We start from the raw sequence: 26,385 nt of genomic DNA, 5'->3' as shown, positions 1-26,385 counted from the left end.
CATGAATGCACTCCATGTAAAATCCTGGTGGAAGATAGCCAATAATTACCCAAGTTGCAGTAGGGATAATTATATTTTCCCCTGTAAACAGAGTGAAGTGTTTTCTTGCTAGGTAAACTGAAGTCCTCTCAATAATCAGCAGTGAAGCATGAACAGACTATGCAAACTGCCACCAAACACATCACTGTCTAGTTTAGTTATGTTAAAATTATAAGGGCCAAGTTTCCCACTGGCATAGGTGGGCGTAAATCCACTTAGTCAATTACTTGAAGGGACTTTTGCACATCAAATCACTGTCTTTACTAATTGCACTCTGTCAAGAGTTGCTTATGGAGAAACTGTAAGGATAGCTTCGTTTAAATGTATTATGTCATGCAGTAAGTTACTGCTTCAACTACTGTATAATACACAAAACGTATCACATTTTGCTGCATATGAAAAACTCCCAAGGGTTATAGCTCCTAACAGGGCCGGCTCCATGGTTTTTTCCGCCCCAAGCAGCAAAAAAAAGGGGGGAGGGGGAAAAAAAAAGCCACGATCGCGATATGCAGCTCTACCGCCGCCGCTTCAGTCTTCGGCGGCTGGTCCTTCGCTCCGAGAGGGACTGAGGGACCCGCCGCCGAATTGCTCGTCTCCCTTGGCTGCCCCAAGCACTTGCTTGCTGGGCTGGTGCCGGCCCTGGCTCCTAACTCTCTACAAACCTTGATCATTTTCTCACCAACCTTTGCAGTTTTCAGCAAAGCACTTAAGAATGAGCTTAAGACTCACATGAGTAGGATTTAAGCATGTAACTAACTATGATTTGCTGCATTGGAGCCCAATTCACGAACCGGTTCAGAGAAAGGAATAACCTGCTTGCCTGCCTCATAGCAAGAACAAATGAAACTACATTTATTTGAAGAATCAAGGTGTCACCTTTTCCCCCTCTAAGAAGGAAATATGAAATAAAACACAGCATTAAGAATGACTGTTTAAAAAAGAAAAAAAAAACATTTTAATACTGAAAACCCAGCAAAGGGATACAGGTTGGATAATGCAGCCAGAACCTTAACACCCACCCAATGCAGTAAAACACTCATGTAATTCAGGAAATGTAATGGAATCAACCAGTGAGACTGGTTATACAGGTTTCGTCAATGCACAAAATAAACTGAAAAAGAGAATATATTTTTCCTCATTAAGTATTCAATTTCACTATTAAGCTTGTAAGTATAGTAGTTTAAAAAAACAAACAAACAGAAACGTTCATATGTCCCTCTACTACAAGCAATTTCCAGCAGTATATTAAGTATTATGAAAAAACCCCAAGCATCCAAAATGCATCCAAACCTTAACTGACTTCTAAATCAGAAAACGTTTTAAAAATAAACGAGAGGTACTTTTTATTTTCATTCTGGTTTGAGTTTTAGGGTGCCCTTGATTCTCTATAACCACGAGTACTAGAAACTTGCTTTTAAAATGAAAGCCAAGAGTCTCACCTAACCACATACCTCCAGAAGCTGGGGCTTTAAGGAAAAAACACCAAAACCCACAAAAACTCACAACGTCGTGAGAGTTGGCAACTCTATGTCTGCCCCAGAGACAGCCCTACCATTCTTACAATTAATTGTTTAAATGTGCCTTTTTTCTATACTACTGGCTGAAAAACCCATACAAATAAGTGAAACTGACTATCAAGAGGAAACAGTAAAACTGACTTTAATCAAGATCATCAAAATCACTAATTAGGCCATTTAAGGTGCTACCATTTAAGAAAACCCCAGAGTCAGTAATATATATATATATATATATATATATATATATATATATATATATAAAATAAATGAATCACAGGAAGTTTGCACCTTGGACATCTATTAAAAAAAAAGATATTTTCCATGGGACTGTCATTATAACTAAGTCTGGATGGGACTGAATCTTTACATAGGCTATAGTTTTAGCCAGGTTTTAATAAGTTAATTGTCAACTAATCAAGTTAACATGATTGTGAATTAGAACCGGTTGGAAAATTTCAGATCAATTTTTTTCATCATAATTTGCCAATTTATCTAAATCAAAATGTTTCATGAAGATGGTTCTGTTTTGACAAAGTTTCTGTCTGGAGCTTGCCTTGTTTCCTTCCAGCTTGTCTGTCTGTCTCCTTGGCAGTCCAACTGGAAGCTCTCCCAGGGCCCTCGGCTCTGGGGCAGCCTGTCAGGCAGACTGCCTTGGAGTCAGGGACACAGGGTTTCTGGGATGTCTGGCTCTGGGGTAATCCACCACGTGGACTGATTCTGAATGAAGGCACCATTTCCTTTCATAGAGTATTTTGAAAACGGGTTTCATTCTGAATTGGAACAAACCCAGATTTGGAGGTATTAAAATCCTCCATGAAAAGGAATTGACTTTCTCTGCCCAGCTGTAGTCTGAAGGTGAATCTAGACACTTCATAAGTGAGTGTGTGTCCTGAAACAACCATTTGCTGAGTATTTAGATTTACCACTTGATGATACTGTACAATGCTCTCAACTAAACTTCAGTTACAACTCAACTGAAAACTATAGACAAAACCATAGACGGGTTGTCTACACTGTTTGTAGCAATTTTAGACACAGTTAAATTGGTACAAATAGTTGTGCGCAAACAACTTTCCTGTATCAAATATCCATTCGGCTATGAATGAAGTTGTTAACAGATAATAAAAAGACACATACATTTAAGCTAAGAAAGAAATAAGACAATTAAAACTGTTTGATGGTGTTCTACTAGTTCTGAGGTACAGCCCCCAAAAAACCTAGTCCAATTTTTTTTTTTAATACAAGTTATCTTTTGGGAAGAAGTAGATGTGCCAAGATTTAAAAATTCAGGTAATTCAGAAACGACCCTCAGCAAACATCAGTTTACTCTCTACAGAAGTGTAACTTTCTACAATTGTAAAAAAGGACATATAGTTACCAAAATTCAGCATGCTAATGCATGTTATTTAAATGGAAAATTCCTGCTACAATGCTTCTACTTTGTCTAAACCATATAATTTATCTCCATATGCCTGAAGTGGTGTGGGATGCTGGAAGATAAGGCTACCCCATGGAAAAACTATAAAATATTTTGACTCTACCATAGAGTGCCAAACAGAATACATTTATCATATTTTCTTGTAAACCAATATATTTTTTGGGATTGGCAAAAACTAGTAATACATTTTTGTGTACAAACGGTCACAGTACAAAACCAAATAGGGGGACTTTGCACAGATGGAGTGCTGTTAAGCACTACAGTCTCGTATGCTTTGAAATGCAGCCCTAACACCTGATCCTGGAAGCTCTAGTCACGAAGATGGTTTAATTCAGGCCTGAACAACTCCTAAAGCGGTGAAGGCCATACAACTCCAAAGAAAACAGCTGAGGGCCGAACCCCCCCGGCCCTGCGGACCCTCCCCAGCGCTGCCAAGCCCCCCCCAAAACACAACACCCTCCCCAACCGCCCCCCCCAGCACCGCCTGCTCCGCAGAAACAAACTCTCCCTCCCCAGCGCTGCCCCACCAAAACAGCAGTATTGAACCTTTGTAATATGTTATAGCAGGCCCCTAAGGTAGTATAATTAAGGTAAAAGAAAAATGTCTTTTTGCTAGAAGTAGAACAAGATCTTCCCCCAACTTTGTAATCAATTGCCCTGTTGAATGAATGAGGTGTGGATGAGGAAGGCAGCACCTCCAGACAGCTGCAACCCTTGGAGAGGGGATGGGAGCCAGACCACATCAGTAGAACAGGTCAGCCACTGACTCCTCGCTCGCCTCCTCAGCCCCTCACCCCCCCGGCTCACCTACTCACTCCCCGCCACTGCCCGCCCACTCGCCTCCTCAACCCCCCCCCCCCGGCTCACCTACTCACCCCCCACCACTGCCCGCCCGCTCGCCTCCTCAGGCCCCCCCCGCCCCAGCTTGCCTCCTCACCCCCCGCCACTGCCCACCCCCTTCTTCAGCCCCCCTCCCTCACCCGCCGCTTTCCTACTCACTCCCCACGGGCCGCACAGTGAGCCCACCTACTCACCCCCCGCGGGCTGCATGCGGCCCCCAGGCCGCATGTTGTGCAGGCCTGGTTTAATTAAACTTTCAGAATTTATATTACCCAGCTCTCCAGAGTATCTTCCACAACTAAAACAGAGCAAAATACATACCAAAATGTGTATAAGCTGATATATTAAAATTTTGGCACCTAAATTTAGGAACCTAGTAACATGTAAACACCTAAATCAGGCTACTATTTTATCTAAGAGATGCTGAATACCCACAGCTCCTACTGAAGTTAATGTGAGCTTTGCCCTAGTAAAGTCTGAGTAAGGTCCTCTTTATTTAGCAAGAAGCACTGATTTTTTTTTTTTTTTTTTAAAACACAGACAGAACTGGAAAGCAGCTGAATTACCAATAGGCAGATGAAGTTCAAAACCTGTAAAACAGGGGCGGGCAAACTTTTTGGCCTGAGGGCCGCATCGGGTTTCCAAAATTATGTGGAGGGCCAGTTAGCAGAGGCTGTGCCTCCCCAAACAGCCAGGAGTGGCCTGGCCCCTTGCCCTGCCCCCAATCTGACCCCTCCTGCTTCTTGCCCCTTGACGTCCCCGCCTCCCCCCGGACTCCTGCCCCATCCAACCACCCTGTTCCCTGTCCCCTGACATCCCCTGGAACCCCTGCCCCTGACTGCCCCCTGCCACCCCATGCAACCCCTCCTCTCATTCCTGACTGCCCCCCTGGAATCCCTGCCCCCATTCAACCCCCCACTTCCTCGCCCTCTGACCGCCCCAACCCCTATCCACACCTCCGCCCCCGACCATGACTGCAAACTCCCCTGCCCTCTATTCAACCCCTCCGCTCCCTACCCCCTTACTGCCCTGCCTGGAGCACCAGTGGCTGGTGGCGCTGCAGCCGCGCTGCCCGGCTGAAGCCAGCTATGCCAGCGTGCAGCACAGAGACCTGGTCAGGCCGAGCTCTGCAGCTGCGCTGCCCCAGGAGCTCATAGCTCCACCGCCCAGAGCACTGTGCGGGCGGCGAAGCGAGCTGAGGCTGTGGGGGAGGGGCCGGGGGCTAGCCTCTCGGGCCAGTAGCTCTGGGGCCGGGCAGGAGGGTCCCATGGGCCGGATGTGGCCTGTGGGCCATAGTTTGCCCACCTCTGCTGTAAAATATCCCTTTGCTAAATCTAGCCTAGACATCCAAAAAAGAGATTACAAATGACAGAACAGAACCCAGTCTCTGGAAGTAGACTGCAACGTACAGCACTTATTTCAGGATTACAAACCTTCCTAGAACTCTAGAACTGCATTTTCTGTGACACATGAAATGTTCAGTGAGAAAGCAACAACTGGAAGCAGTATTAAAACCAATTACAGTTCATTAAAACCAATTACAGTTCATTAAAGCCAGATGGCTCACTTGAATATGAAAAGAAATCCAAGTTGGATGCTGAATTAAAGTAAATTGGTTGGTGTTTGAGGTCTAATATTGTTTTTAAAATGAGGGGATAGGTGGGAAACAATGAGGTGGTGTGTCTGGCCAGTGATAGGTGTCTGAGGTGGATGCTGTTAGTACAGTGAGGAATGTACAGTCATAGAGTCATGAAAGTAGTTGCACTGCTGAGAGGCAGATTCTTGGACATGGAAGTGGCATCATATGCAGAATCTATTTCTGCAAACCCAAGAAAAGAAATGAAGATACCAGACCTATCTTAGTTTCATTACTACTTAATTCAGTGGTTCTCAAACTTTTTTTTCCGTGGACCACTTGAAAATTGCTGAGGGTCTCTGTGGACCACTTAATGATCTTTCCAAATATTGTTTGTACCGTTAACTAAGTATTGTAAAGGACTTTGGATCACTGAAAGCTGAAGAAGTGTACCAGACCTAGTTCTGCTTACAGAAGAAGTTTGCTCCTTAGTTCTGTTCTGTATTCCCCCTCTACAGAGAGAAGACCCTCTTCGCTCCCCAGAAGTACCACAGCCTCATTAACTATCACTGGTGAAACCACACCTCAACCTTCTAGCTCAGAAATCTTGAAAGTCACTTATTAAAATAAAAGGTTGAGGACCAGAAATTAAAGAAATATGGTACCAGGAAAGTGGGACATTCACTTAGAGTCGCACTGTTACTTATCGTCTGCTTGTTAAATCGGTGCCTTTACAAAGAACGAGGGCAGACTGAAGAGATATAGGAACACACTTTATCATATTAACCAGAATTCCATCCCCCACAAGTAGTAATCCTGAAATCCACAGAAACCAGAAGACAGCATTTGAGATGCAGTCTAGTCATTCAGAAGTGTTTCTGAACCAACCACATTTTTCTATGACCCACATCCTCAACTGCTTATTCCACTGATATGCTATGCATATCTCCTTTCCCCTCTCCATTAAAATAAATCTTTATTGCAAAATCAAAACAAACACCATTCAACAGTGAATGGAAGAAGCATTAAGCTTGTTTGCATAGAGTACTGAAAGGTGATAATCAGTTTGGGTCTACATTGGACTCTCACTATATGGAGTATTACACTGAGCTCATGCACTGCTATGAGAAATCAAACCTACAGGCACCAATGCAACAGAGCAAATAGAAAAGTTCACATAGAATTACATCTCTATCCCAATATAACGCTGTCCTTGGGAGCCAAAAAATCTTACCGCGTTATAGGTGAAACCGCATTATATCGAACTTGCTTTGATCCGCCGGAGCACACAGCCCTCCCCCCCCCCCGAGCACTTCTTTACCACGTTTTATCCAAATTTGTGTTATATCGGGTCGCGTTATATCAGAGTAGAGGTGTATAAGAGCATTTTTGCCATTGAAAAATGAGGAAGCAGGACTCTAGGTGGTCTCCCACAAAGTAGCATAGTGGGCATTATAATGAACTGTAAATGACTTCTTTTACTCAAGTTCATCCCCTTCTCTGAAAAGCCAGATATGGCAATGGTATCCCTGTTGCCCCCCCCCCCCCCGAAAACCCTTCACATAAAAGTTAGATGTTTGAAGTGTCCTTCACCAGTGTTAAACTGGTAGTTCAAATATTCAATTCCTCCCACAGTCTCAGAAGAGGTATACTATGTCCACCTCTACACAGGGAACTAAACCCAGATCTGCTAGCATAACATCAGATATAAAGATAGCCAGAGTATAGACCACAGAGTTTGTATTCAGCATCTATTGCCATGGGCCATGTCTATATCACTGAAGTACACCATGCAGAGAATACCTATCAGTACCTGCAGGTCCAACTCAATCCAAGTGACCCTGACGCTTATGGCAAGTAATCAGCTCAACTTTTAACTAATCTTTTGACAATCCTCCTGTACTAGCACCACTGCAGTCTACCATGCACAAGTAACAGAGATGGCCTGTTTTATTATGAGAAGAGAAACACTGTGGGCCTCGGTGTTAAGGTTGGCACGTAACATAAAAGGATTTGTATACAGCAAAGTACTGAGCACAACACATTTGTTATCAATACACAAGCAGATCCAAGCTGGTTGCAAATGCAGCTGAATAGGGCCTTTAACCCAAGGGATCAATGGATACACAGGTGTAAACTAGCCAGGCCTACAGAAGGAGGAATGGGTGAGAGTGCCTAAAGAGAAAAAGCCTCCTCCCAGACTGATTGAGGGCCTCTGCTATCCCTGTCACTGCTGACAAGGGATCTAAAAAGGACCAGAGAATAGTGACCAACATGCAGTGATCTCTCCCCTCACCCAGGAAGACTCCTTTGTTTAAACATTTCCATTCTACAAGTGATTCCTCTGCCTCCTCCAAACTTCTTTAAATTTTGAGAAAATGGCTAAAGAGACATCAGCAGGGGTTTAGCCTCTGAAATATATAAAGTAAGTAGTAATTCAAGAATTCCAACACCCTCATGAACTGACATTTGTTTTACAAGGAACTGGTCTGGTATTCAGGGATAGAAATTCCTCAAAAGAGGAATAATTGTATGAAAATGAGAAGTCAGCACAGGCAGCCTAGGAAGGAGCCCCTGCACACAAGAATGTTGTTTCTGATAAACACAAACTTTTCCCCAATACACTTCTGGGGAAATTCACAGAAGTAGGGAAGAAAAGAGGCAGTGATCTTGTTTGGTGAATCGGACTGGCCATAATAATTAGCAGTAATTAAAGCTTACACTATATAGCACAATTCTTTTCATCCAGAAGATTCCAGAGTCCTTCATAAACTATACTTGTAAAACCACCACTGAAATGCAACCACTTCTGGTCTGAAGAATAGCCAGCCAGCATACAGTGTGGTGCACAGCTACAGATCAGGCACTCATACTATGGCATTGAGTATGCTATAAAAACAGAGGTTCAGACAAAAGATAAGATGGCACCATGCAAATACCCCTGTTTATGGCAAGTCCTGAGGGATCATTAGTGAATACACTAACCCCTTCCCCCCAAAAAACTATATGGAATTCAATATTTACCTGTAGTTTAGTTAAATCATAAACAATCAGTTAACTATTTAAATACATTTCAATATTAAGTTCTTGGGGTAAGGAACTTGTTCTTATGCCAGGAGAAATATACTGCTGATATTATACAAACAAAAATAATCTCAGAAGGATGAAGGACTCTGGCCACATATAATTTTTTTGTACTATAAGTGTTTCCAGTGAAAATGAAATTTTCACCAGGACAGTTACCATCCATGAAAGCCTTTTAGACACAAAACGAACGTGTTTTTGTCCTTATCTAAAACTAAGGCTTCTGGTTACAGCTACTCACATCTTACAGAAAAAAATTGAGAATCTATTTAAAAAACAACACTGCTGATACAGCATGTATGGCATTCATCTTCCTTCGTTCTGATACATACACACATACTGTTTTTTCCCCCGACTAGGAGTCCAGTTGCTTCTGCTATTTATACCTTTCCACCTGAACTCAGGATCCTTAATCTGTGACTTGTCGAACTGGCACAAGTCAAGAATAAACATTAAATTTAAACTCATGTAAAGTTATCTAGCTAAACTTCACAATCCACATATGAAGCAGATTGTCAGGCCATTCTTACAGACTGGGTACCAAGGTAAGGAGTATATAAAGTGATTTACTCAAGGCCATTCAACAAGCCATTCATCAGGATATGCAGGTGAATGAAAACTGACACAGGGATGGATTTAAGTTACAGGCTTTGACTTTATTAGCTTAAACAGTGGGAACGGACACTAAACGCCCCACTTCCCACATACCAGGCATTTAAGTGGGTCCAGTGCAGTGGTAACAGGAGTCCCATCATATAACCCATAACTGTCCTAAGCCCACCTCTAGGGCTCAGCTCACTTTTGAATCCTCTGCCCCCCCCATCCCACCACCACGAGTGATTTCCAAATCAAGAAGATATTCTTTCATTAGCTCTGGTTGAGCTAGCATGCTAAAAAGAGATTGTAGCTATGGTGGGGCAAACTGTCAGAGGAGGCTAGCGGCCCTGAGTGCACACGCATCTAAGATCCTATGCATATCCTCAGGGTGGCTAGTCACTTGCGGCTACACTCTATTTTTAGCATGCCAGCTCGATCAGGTCTAGTGCCAGTACATCTCAAGTTAGGAATCACACTCCTCGCTGGAAGTGTAGACATACCCACAGGTGAAGTCCACCAGCAAAATTCCAGGTCTCATACTTCCGGAGGCTGACCTTATTGGCCCTTCTCCACACTGGACACCACCTACAAACAGCAACTGAACATTCCTACAAAATCTTAAGTAGCAGAAGGACATAGAAATTAATATTAACCAAACTGTTCCTCCATCATGCTGCAAGAGAAAAAAATGCACCAGGTCTGCCGATTTGGCCCCAACAGGAAAAAAAAAACATTCCTTCCTGACCCCCAAAACAGGCCGGACCCACAACATTCTAAAAATACAGCTCCTGTACTACAACTACAGGGAAGCTGGCAGAGGTTTAAATTAATGATGTAGGGAGCCAGGGGCCAATCCACTCCTGGCTCTCCAGCTGGAGTTGGAGGAGGAACCTAGCCCTGCATTCCTAGGCATGCACTCCCTCATCTTCTTACTGGGCTGTCCATCTCGCAGCTGCTTGGACCAATCTTCCCACCCAGTGAGAGGGAGGGGAGAAGGATGGCGATAGCAGTATTAAAGCCGGTATTAGAATAAAGGAGTTCCTCACTCTCAGCCTTGTGCACACTAGACCATGCTTCCTCTTCAGTTACTGACCGACTGAAATTTGAGAACCAATGAACAATACACATAAACAGGGTACCCAAAAAGCCTTCTCGTATTTCCTACTTGTTTCCCCAAGCAGAAATTATATTCTTCCGAAAAATACATTCAAGGGAAATGCTGGCCAAACCAACTGATGTTTAAGAAATGTGTTAAAATTTAAATAAAAAAATTACTTGTATCCTGCCATCTGGGAACAGCAATTCTCTAATAGTTTCTGTAGATGAGCTGCAAGTGATTGCCTGGTTGGTACAACAGCCAGAGTTAGAAGGTTTTTCAAGCAGTCTAACCCCTGCTCTCTCAGCTAGCTACTACAGCAGAAAGGGCTACAAAGTGCACTTTTGTGGGATTGTTTGGCAGACATATAGAAACCATAAACAGCAGATTTAATCAGTTCTATATTCAATGAAGTCTTATTACCTACATCACAGCATGATTCCAAGCAACTGCATAAAGGATAATACTTCTTTTTTTTTTTTTTTAAGAAAAAAGCATTAATGTAAGAGAATTTGCTTTTGGATCAAAGTGCCAACTTGATAGTCCTGAAAACTGATGTCCTCTATGTGAAAAAAAGAATAGGCAAGTTTCTTCACGGCACCCCATCAACACGCATCATGTTGCGAAAAGGCCACCTGTAAGGGCAAAAAACTAATGCAGTCTCCCTCCCTCACTGAATCCTTGACGTCTAATGAGATTCTCCAGTTAGTGTCAACTGCGGTGCCTATGATATGGACAACTGTCCAATTTAAACTGGATCAAGATCCCTATCATACGCCACTGAAATTAGAATCAGAGTTAAGAAACTTTGGTTGCTGTCAGCACAAACTAGAAATGAACAGCTCCAATTACACTAACAGCACCTTGAACTATCCATTTCCTTCACTTCTACATATCAAGTGCATGCTTGGACTAAACCTAAAACTTGTTTAAATGGTTACTGCAATCAATTTGGCTCTTCACCCTGGAAATGCAGAACAGAGAAGGCACAACTAAAAGACAACTTGAGGCCAAGGTGTGACCCGAGTCATGCCACAGACCTTACAAGGCACCCACAGTTCATGGACCAGGCAAATGGATAGCTTTAAGATTTAAAATGACAAAGACCTGCCCATTTTACAACATGGAGTGAGAACACTTCCATTGTCAACAAACTGTTAAATACATTCCTCCAAATCAAGTGTTGATTTTCTCTAAGTACAACATACTCAAGCTGACACCATTATGAAGGAAAATACTAATCGATTCAATACTTTTAACAATAGAGCATATAAAAGGGTTGGGTTTTTTTTTTTTCTCCAATAAGATATACTGGTTACATGCCTTCTAGGAAATGAAAGAAGAAAAGCTGCTGTATTTTCAAAGAAATGCAGCATTAAATCGGGATTCACTGTAAGTGACACTTTCCCTAGTAACTGCTGCTATTGTTCCTAATAGCACCACAACATTTGTTTATCCATAAATGCTCAGGAGCATAAAGATCACAGAAAGATTATTAACAGAAAATTCAGATGTTTTTTGAATGGTTATTGTGCTAGATTTGGAGACTAAATTCAGTGTGAATGATTTTAGTTCCACTTTGCACTTAAAGGTCAGTGAGGTCTTAACTATGGAGTTGTGCTATATGCCTCTATTAACAGGGGCGGGCAAACTTTTTGGCCTGAGGGCCACATCAGCTTTTGGAAATTGTACGGAGAACCGGTTAGGGGAGGGGTGTGTGGTCCGGCCCCCATCCCCTATCCACTCCCCCCCCCCCACTTCTGGCCCCCTGATAGTCCCCCCCAGACTCCTGGCCCATCCAAACCCCCCTGTTCCCTGACAGCCCCCCGGAACCTCTGCCCCATCCAACCACCCCTTCTCACTGACTGCCCCCGCAACCCCTGCCCCTGACTGCCCCATCCAACCCCCCCTCCTTCCTGACTGCCCCCATTCAACCCCTGTTCCCTGCCCTCTGACCACCCCGCCCCCATCCACACCCTGCCCCCTGACCACCACCCTGAACTCCCCTGCCCTGCTCTCTATCCAACCCCCCACTCCCTTACCGCGCTGCTTGGAGCACCGGTGGCTGGTGGTGCTGTAATTGCACTGCCTGGCTGAAGCCAGCCACGCACTGCACAGCACAGAGCACCGGGTCAGGCCTGGGCTCTGCAGCTGCGCTGCCCCAGGAGCTCACCACCCTGCCGCCCAGAGCATTGCCCGGCGGCGCAGTGAACTGAGGCTGTGGGGGAGGGGGAACAGAGTGGAGGGCTGGGGGTGAGCCTCCCACGGCAGGAGTTCAGGGACCAGGCAGGAGGGTCCCGTGGGCTGTAGTTTCCCCACCTCTGCTCTATAATATTGTGATATGCCTTGATTCACTCAAGTGTGTTCTCTTTGTCAATTCCCGAGTTCTCACACAATATACAAAATACATTCAATAAAATATTGAAACAGGGGCTTTTAAGTCATGTAAAGGAAACATGAATGTGCAATATCTACCTAATTCATCCCCTGAAATCAAATTACTACTTCCAGAAAATCCTAGGCAAATTGCTGCTTCTCCTGAAGGTCGCGAAATCTAAGCAGTGAAGTATCAAGGCAGAAAAAATAATTTTATGTATGGGATGTACACTGGTGACTTGATTTTACGGTGCTTTAACATGTAAATACATACTCCTGCTTATTTCCTTCCTGCTCTGCACTAAATACTATTTCAATCAAAACGCAAAGGTAACACATTTCACCACTTCTCAGAACAGCTTTTAAACCACAAACTATACACCTAAACCAGGTAACTCCCACACAAAAAATTTTGCATCTAAGTTGCTGAAGTAGAGGAGCAACTAGCATGTAGCCATGTAGACCTCAGGACACACATTGATCTGGTCAGTCACGGATATATTTGCAGTTGTTGTACAAGGTCTGAGTTTGGTGTCTCATGTTTAAATGTGGCTACCTCTATAATGATAAACGTTAAGGGTTCAACCTAACCTTCAGTCATGATTTTCAAAAACAGGAACAAAGTTTGGCTCCTAAAGCCTAAAAAAGGTGGCCACATTTTCAAGCGTGCTAAGCACTCAGCAGATTCAGCTGACTTCAATGGGAGCTGTTACATGCTCAATACTTCTGAAGAAGTAGATACTTTTCAGCTTTCTAAATATGGATTCAACAGTGCAACTTTAGGTCCCTATACTTTGAAAACTTTGGCATCACTATTGGGGAAAGCTGGCCACATTCAAAGGCTGATTCATTTTTAAAACTCTCCAAATTGGGCCCCAATCATGACCTGCTGTTTATTCACACTAAAAAGTCACTCACTTGTAGCCTGTTACTGTGCAAGTGACTGTTGCTAACAGGTAATTAGGTAAATATTTAGAAGGGAGAAGAGCTCCCCACTAATAACTGGGATTTTTGTCTAATGAGTCAGAAGAGGTCTTATAAGTTTGTTTTCAACCATAGTTCTGTGCTCCATTTAATTAAGGCAGGAGACCCAGATATCTACACAGCAACAAAACAGCCGCTCAGCCCAAGCCCCATGAGCCTGAGTTGGTTGGCATGGGTCAGCCACGGGTGTCTAGTTGCTGCATAGACATATCTTAAGGGACCATTCAAGATGAAGTGGCCCATTAACACCCCTGCAGACACAGGACAAAAAAAGGGCAACTAGTGGGCTACAGATTGTTTTAATAAGCCATAAATCCAATGTCCTTATTAAAATAATGATTTTCAGTGTCTAGCAAAGCTATGAATTTAAGCTCCCAGGCTTGTCTTTGAAGGTGTTGTGCGGGTTTCCTTTGAGGATGGACGACAGAGAAGTCAGATATGGAGTGATCATTTTGTGAAAAGTGTTCGCCCACAATATGGGCATTATCCCGTCTCCTAGAGACACTCTGTCTAATGCCCTGTCTACACTGTCAAGTTTCTGCGCAGTAAAGCAGCTTTCTGTGCTGTAACTCCCGAGGTGTACATACTGCCAAGCCACTTAGTGCGCAGAAACTGCGCAGTTAGAGCGCTGTAAGAATACCACCCCAACGAGAGGGTGGCAGGGCAGCTCTCATTCTTGTGTCCTTACGCCGCATGGCTGGGGCGAGCTCATCACATCTATGATTCTATGAACGTGGCTTTTCTCATCCAAAAGTTCTGCAGCCACTGCTCATCATCCCAGATGTGCATCACGATATGATCCCACCACTCAGTGCCTGTTTCCAGAGTCCAAAAGTGGCATTCCACTGAAGTCAGTACCTCTATGAAAGCCACAAGCAATCTCGTGTTGTAGCTACTACGCATGGCAAGATCAATGTCACACTCCTCTTGCCTTTGTAGTTTAAGGAATAACCCACTGCCACTTGTGACGTGTTGGTTAGAGCGAGTAGCAATACTAGTCAACAGTTCAGGATCCATTCCTGCAGCCCAAAGAGGCAGGGCGTGCAATACACAAACCATTGAAAGATGGCGCCAAATGTGGACGGAAGCACAGAAATTTCTGGTATGTGAAGCAATGCATCATGGGGCACTGGGACATGACTCAGAATGCCTTGTGACCCCCTCTGACTTCCCACAACTCTTAGCGGCAGAAGAGAAAGAGGTGGGATAGCTGCCCAGAGTGCACCGCTCCAAATACTGCTGCAAGTGCCGCAAGTGTGAACATGCTATTGCGCAGGCAGCTGACAGTGTGAACACACAACAGTGGTTTCACTTCAGCGCTCCGAGTGGCGCTGTAACTCCTGGCGCTGTAACTGCCAGGGTAGACATGCCTTAAGGCAGGGGTCCCCAATGCGGTGCCTGCGGGCTACTTGTTGGCGGCATTTCAGCGGCGACGCCTATTGACGTTGCCACTTGTCGGCGGAATTTCGGCGGATGCTCGTCTGCTGCCACGGTCTTCCGTAGCTCATTGTCTGGTGCCCGCCAGACAAAAAAGGTTGGGTACCCCTGCCTTAAGGGCTTAGCTACCCTTGAAACACTACAGTATTACACCTACAGCACAGCAGTTGCATTACTTCAGTGTAGACACTACCTACTCTGACAGGAAGAGTTTTCCTGTTAGTGTAGGTAATCCACCTTTCTGGGAGGCAGTAGTTAGGTGAATGGAAGAATTCTTCCATCACTTAGCACTGTCTCCACTGGGTGTCGGGTTGGCTTAATGTCACTGAAGGATGTGGATTTTTCATACCCCCAGGTGACATAGCTAGGTCGACCATCATTTTAGCATAGACCAGACTTAAGCAAATACATTCTACCAAACTAAAAACAAAAAACCCACATCCACCTTGTACTTTCAGTTTCATAGTCAATACTTTACTTAGTGCCCTTATCTGTTGTACAAGCTTCCTGTTAATCAGCTGCAATTTTCCCTCCCCAGAGCAAATCCACCCTTAGGTACTCAAATCCCTCCCAAGGATTTTAGTTAGTGTTATGATTAGATTGCATAGTGCTTATAAAAATATAAACTTTATAACTTGTCAGTATAAGCATCTCAAAGTAATCTAAGTTGTGAGTATCTCAAAGTGCTTTGCAAATGATGCATTTGATCCATTAGCAAAGAGATTAAGCCCCTTCACAGTCCATTGTCTTCCTGTGGACGCTGAAGACAGCCTACAAGCAATGGCTGTCGCAGCCACACAGAGACACGGGTCCAAGTCATGTGGTACTGGATACCCCTCCACCCCTTTTGGAATGCCAGTAGTTTTCCCACTAGAAGACAAAGGGTTCCCACCTTACACAAGAGCTATATAAGGTAGGGGAGTAACATGATCATGGTTCTCCTCTGCCTCCCCACCCAAAGAGACACTGAAAAAACACCTGGAAGCAAGAACTGAACTGTTGAGCCCAAGCTGGAAGGGTGTCCAGCTTGTGCGTAATAATAACTGAGGTTTCAAGCTGGAGACCCGCATCTGCTTTTCAAGACTTTCTATAATCTGCCTGCAGCCATATCTTGGGTGAGAAATCACGATTTGTAACCAATGTCTCTAGTGAAACAAGCTTAGTTTGCATGTTTGGTTGTATTTGCTTAGTAATCTGCTTTGTTCTGTTTGTTACCCCTTTTACCACTTAAAATCTACCTTTTATAGTTAATAAAATTTGTTTCATTTTTTATTAAACTGAGTTCTTAACTGGGGGGGGGGGAGGGGGGAGGCGAGAAGTTGTGCATACCTTCCTTCACATTGAGGGAGGCGGATTTCATAATATATCTTTGGGTCTGCACTCCAAGGGAGTTGGACACCTGTGTGCTGGGGCGAGTCCCTTAAGCTGAGCCTTCCCAGAACTGATCTCAGTGTCTGTTTCATTCTGCAGTTGGGTGTAGCCCTGCCTCTGTGTGTGTAAGGAGGCTTAATAGCCTGACTCAGCAAGACAGGTAAAAAGAGTGCCTGAACTGGCTTAACAGGCGAGCTCAGTGGTATCTCAGTATATCAGGTGGCATCCTAAGGAGAGCAACCTGTCACAATATATTTTAGCCCTACACAATAGATGATGACACTGCAAAAGATGGGGGGCGGGGGAAGGTTGCATGTACGGAATCAGTGACCGAGGTGCTTAGATAGTATGGTGATGTGAACCATATAGTACCTAGCAGAAAGCTCATCTCCTGGCTACCAGTTCTGTGCTCTAGCCCCAAAAGCTGTCAGGGGTGAGAGAAAGCAGAATGAAACAACAAACAGGCCTTGGTCTAAGGAGGAAGGGGAATTCTGAGTTCCTGTGCATACCAGACCCTTCTAAACTGGAGTATGCATCACAGAGAGCCACACAAATCTAAGTAGCTCAAAATATTTCCCTAGCCAGTTTGGTCCATAGTTGTGGAACACTTTTTAATGTAAATGAAAGTGGTTATATAAAGAGGATCATCACTTTATAGGGGGGAGACATAGCTCAGTGGTTTGAGCATAGGCTGGCTAAACCCAGGGTTGTGAGTTCAATCCTTGAGGGAGTCACTTAGGAATCAAAGGCAAAATCAGTACTTCGTCCTGCTAATGAAGGCAGGGGACTGGACTCAATGGTCTTTCAGGGTCCCTTCCAGTTCTATGAGACAGATATCTCTCCATATATTATTATTATATTTTCTGCCACTGTTAAAATCTTCACTCATCAGATCTTTACTTCCCCTGCTTTAGTTCCTTTGAAACATTACCTAAGTAGATTCTTTTTTCAGACACCTCAAAGGGAAAAAAAGTGTGTGAAAGAGTGTACTTTGTCCACCTCTTCAATAGCAGCACTGAGAAGAAGTTTGATCACTGGGAGCGTTCTTTCAAAGGGAGAATTTCCACCTCATTAAACTTACAAAACTCTGTGCCTCCTGCAAATGACATTTTATTTATAGCAGTAGTATTTTCTGTATAATAACTGATTGGAGAAGGCTGTAAATGAGCATCACTGCATATATATATATATATATATATATATATATATATATAAAAAAACAATGATAAAGCAGTCATCAAAAAGCTACAGACGATTTAAATAATATTCAAATAAGGCAATCTGCATAAATCCCCCACCTGAATTTTAATTTTGAAATACTTATTTCATAGCTTTGTGCTAGCATGAGGTAAGTCACTATGGAACATCTCAGCAAGTTGTTCCTTTTCCATCAGGGGAAAACGGTAAGCTGCCCTACAAGAGGGATCTTCTTATTAGCTGACTGTCTCTAACATGTAAGTTTTGGACTGAAATACACTAAAGGTGGAACAGGGCAGGGCACTGGTTCTTCATGACAGGAGACACAGATGAGGAGCTATCACAAGCTTCTAGTTCATAAAGTTAACAGTGCTGTGGACCAAAAAGGCAAATGTGATGGCTGATGATGACCCATGCCGGGAGCACATTGGCCCTGGACTGAAAGAGGGTTATTCACCTGCCAAGAGAAGTGACTTGACATTTTGCAGTCATCTAAAAAGCCCAGGGGGACAGTGCTCCTTGGGTAAGGTGTTAATAAACTCAAGAGATCCCATTTGAACTGGCATCTGTGTTAGATTCTCCCTTGCAAAGCCTTGCCCTATAATTTGATATGAAGAGAAGAAGGGAGGTTGCAGCAAACAAGCCACAAGATATAGTCACAAACTAAATGCTTAATTTAACACACTGGTGTTATGTGATTCATATACAATCCATGTGATAAGGAACCCAAAACTATGGTTCAGGCTAAGAATCCAAAACAGTGCTTGTGAAGCCTCCTGGGGTGATGCATTGCTGAGGGTAGGAATAAGGGAATGTATTAGGTTGGACTTCTTTAGCTGTGAGCATGTTGGGGCAAGGTTAGTAATAGGTTTTATTCTCCAAACTCTTTACTTTAAAATTCTCTCTAAAGCAAGTTAGATTCTGAACAGTCTACTCCATAACACACTGGACATGGGTTTCAAAGCACATTTTATGTAGACTGTGCTTGCTTGGAGATGGTAAGAAATTTTCTGTATGTTTAAATCTTAGAATTATTCTGATTATAGGGGTTAAAGGCAGCACTTCACAAAGGATTTTCCTCACTGTTGCTTGCAATGATCCTCAGCAAATAAATGCAGTGTCCTTACTCAGTATTGATTCTGCCACTGTGTTTGTATTGTATTGTATGGTTGCAAATACAGATTTAATAAAGCAGTATGTTTAGGAATGTTTTCAAATCAACTGCAAGATAATACCAACCTTACCTTGTTACGGTTGTTCTAAGCCCAAATTTAAACCAATAGTATCTGCTAAATACAAACAACCCTTAAAAGAGGTGCCTGCATTACAGAAAACAAGGCACTAAAACCATCAGAATACACAATGCTCAATCAAGCCAAAGATAGTGAGAAATGTTGGCTATCCCTTGAAAACTTGTTCCAGACTGCAAATTGCACATCATCCCCTGAAGATGCACATTAACAATGCGTGTATTAATGGTAATGGATAGAACTCCAACTGCACTGGGACCAAGTGAGAAGTTCACATATATACACCACAAGTTATGGTAAACAGGAATTAGAATAATCAAACTTTTGGGGACCGATTTAATTTTAGGGCTTGTCTATAGGGGGAAATTATTGTAGAATAGCTACTCCTGATTAACTCCATGTGTGAACACACTTATTCCATTATAAGAACACTTTACTCTTGAAACTTCTACTTTAGAAGAAGAGTGCTTTAATCTGAATTAGAATTAGCCCACTTCTCAAGTGGGTTAAAACTAGTTTAGAATAAGACACTCTTATTCCAGAAGAGGAAGTTACTCACCTTGTGCAGTGACGGAGGTTCTTTGAGATGTGTGTCCCTGTGGGCACTCCACTTTAGGTGTCGATGTGCCCCTGGACTCATAGCCAGAGATTCATGGTAGCAGTGCCCAGTCCCCATCTCGTGCCGCTTCCGGCAGTTATCTGGCACTGTGACACAACCCCACCCCACCTTCCTTCTCTACTACAGAGTCTGGTTGATAGAACTCTGAAACAGAGGGGAGGAGGGAGGGTAGTGGAGCACCCACCTCAAACAGGGCTTTGGAGCTGTGCTCCGGCTCTGCTCCAGCTCCAAGCAAAAACCTGCAGCTCCACTGCTCCAGAAATGCTCCACGCTCCAGCTCCGGGCTCCGCTCCAAAGCCCTGACCTCAAAGAACCTTCATTATTGCACAAGGTGAGTAACTTTCTCTTCATGTAGTGTCCCTGTGGGTGCTCCACTTTAGGTGACTTCAGAGCAGTGCCCTTGGGTGGAAGGAAAGGGCTTTGGAGTTGAAGCTGAATCAGATAAAAGCACCATGTACCCAAAAAAGGTATCGGAAGATGCCTGTTGTTGCAATTCATAGTGTTGTGTAAAAGTGTGTGGTGAGGTACAGGTTGCGGTCTTACAGATTTCCACAATAGGGATGTTAAGAAATGCTATGGAGGGTGAAAGTCTCCTAGTAGCATGTGTACAGATCCCCATATGGGGTTGTCGTTCATACTGCAGTCTGATATCCATTTGGATAGGTGTTGTTTGGAAATAGTGTTGCCTTTTGGAGGCGGATGCCGGTGTACTGTTTGTGTTGGCACCATGATTCAACTTGTTTCCACATATGTCCATATATACATGGCGGGTAGTTGTCCTACGGCTATTTAATAATATGGTCTGTACTTCTGAGGAACAGGTCATTTCAGATCCTGAGAATCATGTAATAACCAGGCTTTGAGAAGAAGCTTTTGGGGATCTGGATAGATGATGCGACCTGAATCCTGCGACAGAAGCGGGAGTGTACGTTGGAGACAGACCAACATGCAGAGAAGGTAAGTGTGACGGGTTAGATCACAGAAACCCCCTTGGGAACTGCCAAGTGATGTGCCAAGACTACTTCTGCCCCTGCTTTCCCTGCCAGCTTGGGACCCCAGCACCCTGTCTTGCTGAGCCAGACATGCCAGTCTGCTCCAGCACAGACCCAGAGTCTGAAGCACGTGCCCCAGAGCTGCAGACTCAGCCGAAAGCAGCTTACAGAAGTGTTCCGGCCTTTCACACTCAGATACCCAATGGGGTCTAAACCCAAATACATTCGTTTTACCCTGTATAAAGCTTATACAGGGTAAACTCATGAATTGTTCACCCTCTGTCACACAGATAGAGATATATGCACAGCTGTTTGCCACCCCCACCCTCCAGGTATTAATACATACTCTGGATTAATAGGTAAAAAGTGATTTTATTAAATACAGAAAGTAAGATTTAAGTGGTTCCAAGTAGTAACAGAGAGAACAAAGTGAATTACCTAGTCTGGGCAGTCCTTTCCTGGTACAGCCCTTGTTCCAACTCAGGTGGTAGCTAGGGGATTCCTCATGATGGCTGCCACCTCTTGTTCTCTCCCACCCACTTATATCTTTTTTGCATAAGGCGGGACTCCTTTGTCCCTCTCTGGGTTCCCACCCCGACCTTTTCAATAGAAAAGCACTAGGATTCCAGTTCAGGTGACACGATCACATGTTACTGTAAGACTTCCTGTATACCGGGTATGTGTGTGCTGGCAAGTGGGTAATGGAGACCTACAGGTAAAACAGAGCCATCTGCACACAGTTGTCCTGGTTAATGGGAGTCATCAAGATTCCAAACCACCATTAATGGCCCACACTTTGCATAATTACAATAGGCCCTCAGAGTTGTATTTCATATTTCTAGTTTCAGATACAAGAGTGATACTTTTATACAAACAGGATGACCACACTCAGTAGATTATAAGCTTTATAATAATACCTTACAAGAGACCTTTTGCATGAAGCATATTCCAGTTACATTAGCATATTTTCATAAAATCATATAGAGTGCAATGTCACAGTAATCATACCACATTTGTCGTGGCCATGTGGAGGCTATTAGGATCACTCTAGATCCATCTTGTTTTATCTTATGGAGTACATAGGCTAGGAGGGTCGGGGGAGGGAGACGGCATACAGCAGGGGAGAGTTCCACTTGATGAGGGAGGCATTGCCCGGTGAATTGTGACCAAGTCCTACTCTGGAGCAGAACTGGGGACATTTGGAATTGTGTGTGGTTGCGAAGAGGTCTATTGCTGGGAACCCCCAACCGTCGAAAAAAATTTCTCGGATGACTCGTGTGTTCAGCTCCCATTCATGGTCTTGATAAAACTTCCTGCTCAGGGTGTCTTCTGTGTTGTTCTGGCATCCAAGTAGGTATGATGCTGTAATATGGACATTGTGTTTGATGCACCATTGCCAAAGATGCATGGCTTCCACACATAGGGAGTGTGACCGCACTCCCCCTTGCCTTTTAATGTAGAACATACTGGCCACGCTGTCTGTGAGGATCTGTACTGTTTTGGATTAATGGTAGGAAATAAGAACAGGCATTTCGAACCACTCATAGTTCCAGCAGATTGATATGAAGCTGGGACTCCACTGGATAGAATCTGCTTGTAGGTGTACCCCCTTGCCTAGGAGGGATGCGTATGTGGTGATGGTAAGCGCTGGTGGATTCTGTAGAAATGGCATGCCCCTGCAGATGTTGTCTGGACTGGTCCACCATAACAGGGAGTCCTTGACTGCATGAGCATGGTAAGGAGTTTGTATATGCTATGCCTGTGGGGAACATGATGTGTCCATAACCAGAGACCACATGTGTAGCCTTGCATGTTGGACAACGAAGGTCATGGTGGCCTAGAAGTTGTAGGCATGTTCTGGCAAACACCTGCAGACTGTTTCGCACTGTTGAGATCAAGATGGTTAGAGTCTGAAAACGTTTTGTTGAGAGGCAGTTGAGGTCTGCTCCAATGAATTCCAGGCGTTGGACAGGTATTAGAGTGGATTTTAAGTTTATTTAAAGTCCTAAGGAGATGAAGAGATTTATCGTATGTTGGGTGGAATCTATGGCTGCCTGTAGCATTGATGATTTCAGCAGGCAGTCATCTAAGTATGGGAATATTATTCTCTCTCTGTGTAGGTAGGCTGCTACTACGGCTAGTACTTTAGAAAATACCCGCAGCGCAGTGGTCAGGCTGAAGGGTAGAACTTTGTACTGGAAGTGGTCCTGTGCTCTTGTAAACCATAGAAATTTCTGATGTGAAGGATGGATTGATATATGAAAATGTGTGTCCTGGAGGTAGAGGGCTGAGAACCAGCCCCCCTCTCTAATGCTGGGATTATGTTGCTTAGCATAACCATTTTGAATCTTTGTTTTTACAAACTTGTTGAGCTGGCATAGATCGAGAATAGGTCTCCAACCTCCTGGTTTTTTCTACGTGAGAAAGTAGTGGGTCGGTATGGGTTCTACTGCTCCCAGAGATATGAAAAGGAACTTGGGGGGTGGGAGGGTTGGTTGTACAGCACAGTTAACCACTTAAAGCGGCGCGAGATGGGGACTGCGCATGTGCGACCCAATTGGGCACTGCTACCATAAATCTCTGGGCAGGAGCGCATCGACACCTGAAGCCGAGCACGCACAAGGACACCACTCAAAAAAAAAAATAAGAGCTTTCACACATGGAATTTATCAGGAATAGTTCATGTGTTTTAAATTAATACCCCACATCAGAGGTTCTCAAATTGTGGTCCGCAGACCACCAGTGGTCTGAGAGTTCCATTCAGGTGGTCTTCGGATAGTTCCCTTTAAGATGCATTCCTGGGTGGTCACACACGAGAGAATGAAGGGCCACCCACCTAATTAGTGGAATCATGTAGGTGTGGCTCCACTAATTAGATGCCTGGACCTGGAGAAGATGCACATGTAAGGTGAGGTGGTGGCCTTGGGGTGAGAAGAAGGGATGGGGGAAATTTGGGATGTGCAGGGCTGCAGTGGCCAGAGGAAGAGGCAACCTTCCCAAGCTCAAAGGCTGGTGTGGTGGGGGAGAGACTCCCCTCTTTCTCCATCCCAGCTCAGGGGCTGCTGCGGTAGGGGAGAGAGGGAGAGACCCCCCTCCTTCCCAGCTCCAGGGCTGCCACCGCAGGGGAAAGAGGGTACATCCATCGCATTAGAAAGGTAAGACTACTGATATTAAAATATGAGTTGTGTGCTTTTATTTGTAGAAGAAAAATGTTAATAATTAAGTTTTTTTTATATAGCGCTTTTATCCAAAGTGCTTTACAATAGTTAGCTAATGGTACAAACAATATTTGGAAAAAATCATTAAGTGGTCCGCCGAGACCCTCACCAATTTTCAAGTGGTCCACGAAAAAAAAAGTTTGAAAACCACTGCCAAATTAAGTTCAGTAACTCCTCGCTTAACATTGCAGTTATGTTCCTGAAAAATGTGACTTTTAGCAAATCCAATTTCCCCATAAGAATTAATGTAAATAGGGGGGTTAGGTTCCAGAAGAAGCCAGTTACTCCAAAGTTTGAAAGCTCTTCTGCAAATGATTAAAGCTTAGATTCAAAGTTACAGCTTTTAGCAGACGGTGACGTTCTGTACCTCGGGGGAATACCCTGCACCCCATGTTCATCCTTATAATAGGATTATGCAGTATCTAATGCGAAGTTTGTCGTGTCGGGTGTCTTTGGAAGGTTCATGATGCACTGAGCAGTGTTGCTATAGTAATGTTATAGGTTATAATTTCATGTATATAGTTATGAGGCTGAAAATGTGTCCTCATGGCTTAAAGCAAGCCCAGGCAAAAACTCTCCAAGAGCAGAGGGGCAGTTCACACCTCATCAGGCTAGGTATGGGACAAACCCAGCCCAGCCTCACAGGAACAAAGGACACTGGCTTAGGCAACAACAAAGGATCTGTTGGACTCTCAAGTGAGACATCCCGCCTTTCTTTGGTCAGTTTGGGACTGCAATGTGGTAATGCTCAGCTGACTCTGAAAGGGAGCAGGGGCAAAGCCAAGAGGGAAGAAAGAACATAATAAAAAGGGAGAGACAGTTGCCATGCTCTCTCTCTCTCTCTCTTCCACCTCCATCTACAGACATCACCGCCAAGCGACCGAAGCACTAATCAAAGGGGAGAGCCTGGCTGAAAGGGCAACCAGTCAGCCACTGGTGAGAAGTATCTAAGTTTGTAAGGGCACTGAAAGTGTTAAGATCAGCTTAGAACGTGTTTTGCTTTTGTTTCATTTGACCAAATCCAACTTGTTATCCTTTACCTTAATCAATTAAAATCTATCTTTCACAGTTAATAAATTTGTTTTTTTATTCTACCTGAAGCAGTGCGTTTGGTTTGAAGCGTGTCAGAGACTCCCCTTGGGATAACAAGCCTGGTACATATCAATTTCTTTGTTAAATTGACAAACTCATATAAGCCTGCAGCGTCCAGCGGGCATAACTGGACACCGCAAAATGGTGATTCCTAGGGTTGTGTCTGGGACCAGAGATATTGGCTAGTGTCATTCGGCTGCAAGTAGCTGGGAGCAGCTTACATGCCAGAGGCTGTGCGTGAACAGCCCAGGAGTGGGGGTTCTCACAGCAGAGCAGGGTAAGGCTGGCTCCCAGAGTCAAGGATTGGCGTTACCTAGCGGATCACCGGTCAAGATAACACCAGGGGAACATCACACAGACATCTCATATTTGTTTTGTTTTCATTTTAACCTAGTTAAGCCTGTCTTTATAGGAACACCAATTTATCTCCCTTCCTTAGGGAAGTCCCAGAGGAGTTGATGCTCTGTACAAACTGCAATCAGCCCTCCAACAGGTCACGTACACTAACGTTTTGAAAGTGCTCACATCTGGAAGAGAGTCTAGAAAGCTTTGCCTCAAGTGCAGCACTGCAGATACTTTGCCTCAGCTGAAACCACTGAGACAATGGCTGCCAGTGAAGATGCCTCCAAAATGAACAACGTCAGCTAACAGAAGGCCACAGGTGTTGCCTGCATAGATCTATCAGATCATATTGCAGAGTAGTAACATGTAGGCTCTAACCTCAGAAAAGACTGGACAGTTTTTGTCCCAGTAGATTTCATAGTAATCTGAATTTGTCTTAAGGGGATCTGTGTTAAAATAATCTTCAAATGCACTCTGTATTCAGTGATTGGAGACCAGATAATTCCAGGGACTGACAGCTGCAGACTAATAAAAATCAACAACTTCTAGCAGACAAAAAAAACCCAAAGCTCAAGAGTTTTTCCACTTTCCCCAATACACATTTATGCTGAAATATGTATTAATGTTATACACAGCATAAGAAACTGAACTGAAGAATGTCTGTATAAAGGCAATGGTTTATTATTTTAAATCTTTAGTCACTTTGATGTGTGGGAGCCAGAAAGGGAACACTAACTAAATAATAAAAATGACCAATGCTGGTTCTGCTCAGTTACATCCATATAGTCTCTAACTTCAATGGGGGAGCATAGATGTAACAAAGCAGAATTTGTTTTTTGTGATCTTAATCCCCGGTCCTACTGTGGATTTCAGCACCCGGCAGCTGTGAACATCTCCAGTTGTCCTGCAATTTCACACAGCAGCTGCCTGGTGCCATGGACAGGTGGCTTCGTCTAATGTGGTTTAAGTTGGAAACTATACTGTATATCTGATTTTAAACACATATCTGTAGGTAAAGATTATTTCACCAAGTATTTCCTAAAGTTCAAGTCTAACTTTAATAACCAAGACACTCCAGTGGAAAATCTGACAAAATGGATCTCATTCCCATGCACCATATGTAGGGCTCTAAATTTAAACTACTACATTATCCCTCTGTTCATCCTTGGTTCTCTCTTTGATGCCACCTGCTCCAAAAGAAGCTGTAAGTGTAAAGGACAGAATTGTTACATCTGACACATTCCAGCGTGTTTCACAACAGAAACGAACCACTTTAAAAACATATTGTACCATAGAATAAAAATAGTAACAGCCATACAG

At 43.8% G+C, this 26,385-nt stretch overlaps 1 protein-coding gene across 3 annotated transcripts in view; it reads right to left on the bottom strand.

The window, feature by feature from the left end:
- SFMBT1 (Scm like with four mbt domains 1) overlaps nucleotides 1–26,385 on the bottom strand; it is a 138,240-nt gene that overhangs the window by 70,665 nt on the left and 41,190 nt on the right. The window lies entirely within an intron of this gene.

Source organism: Mauremys mutica, chromosome 7 (genome assembly GCF_020497125.1).
Source record: "Mauremys mutica isolate MM-2020 ecotype Southern chromosome 7, ASM2049712v1, whole genome shotgun sequence".
Classification (NCBI taxonomy): domain Eukaryota; kingdom Metazoa; phylum Chordata; order Testudines; family Geoemydidae; genus Mauremys; species Mauremys mutica.
Note: the sequence above shows the minus strand (reverse complement) of the source record. Positions and strands in the feature narration are given on the sequence as shown.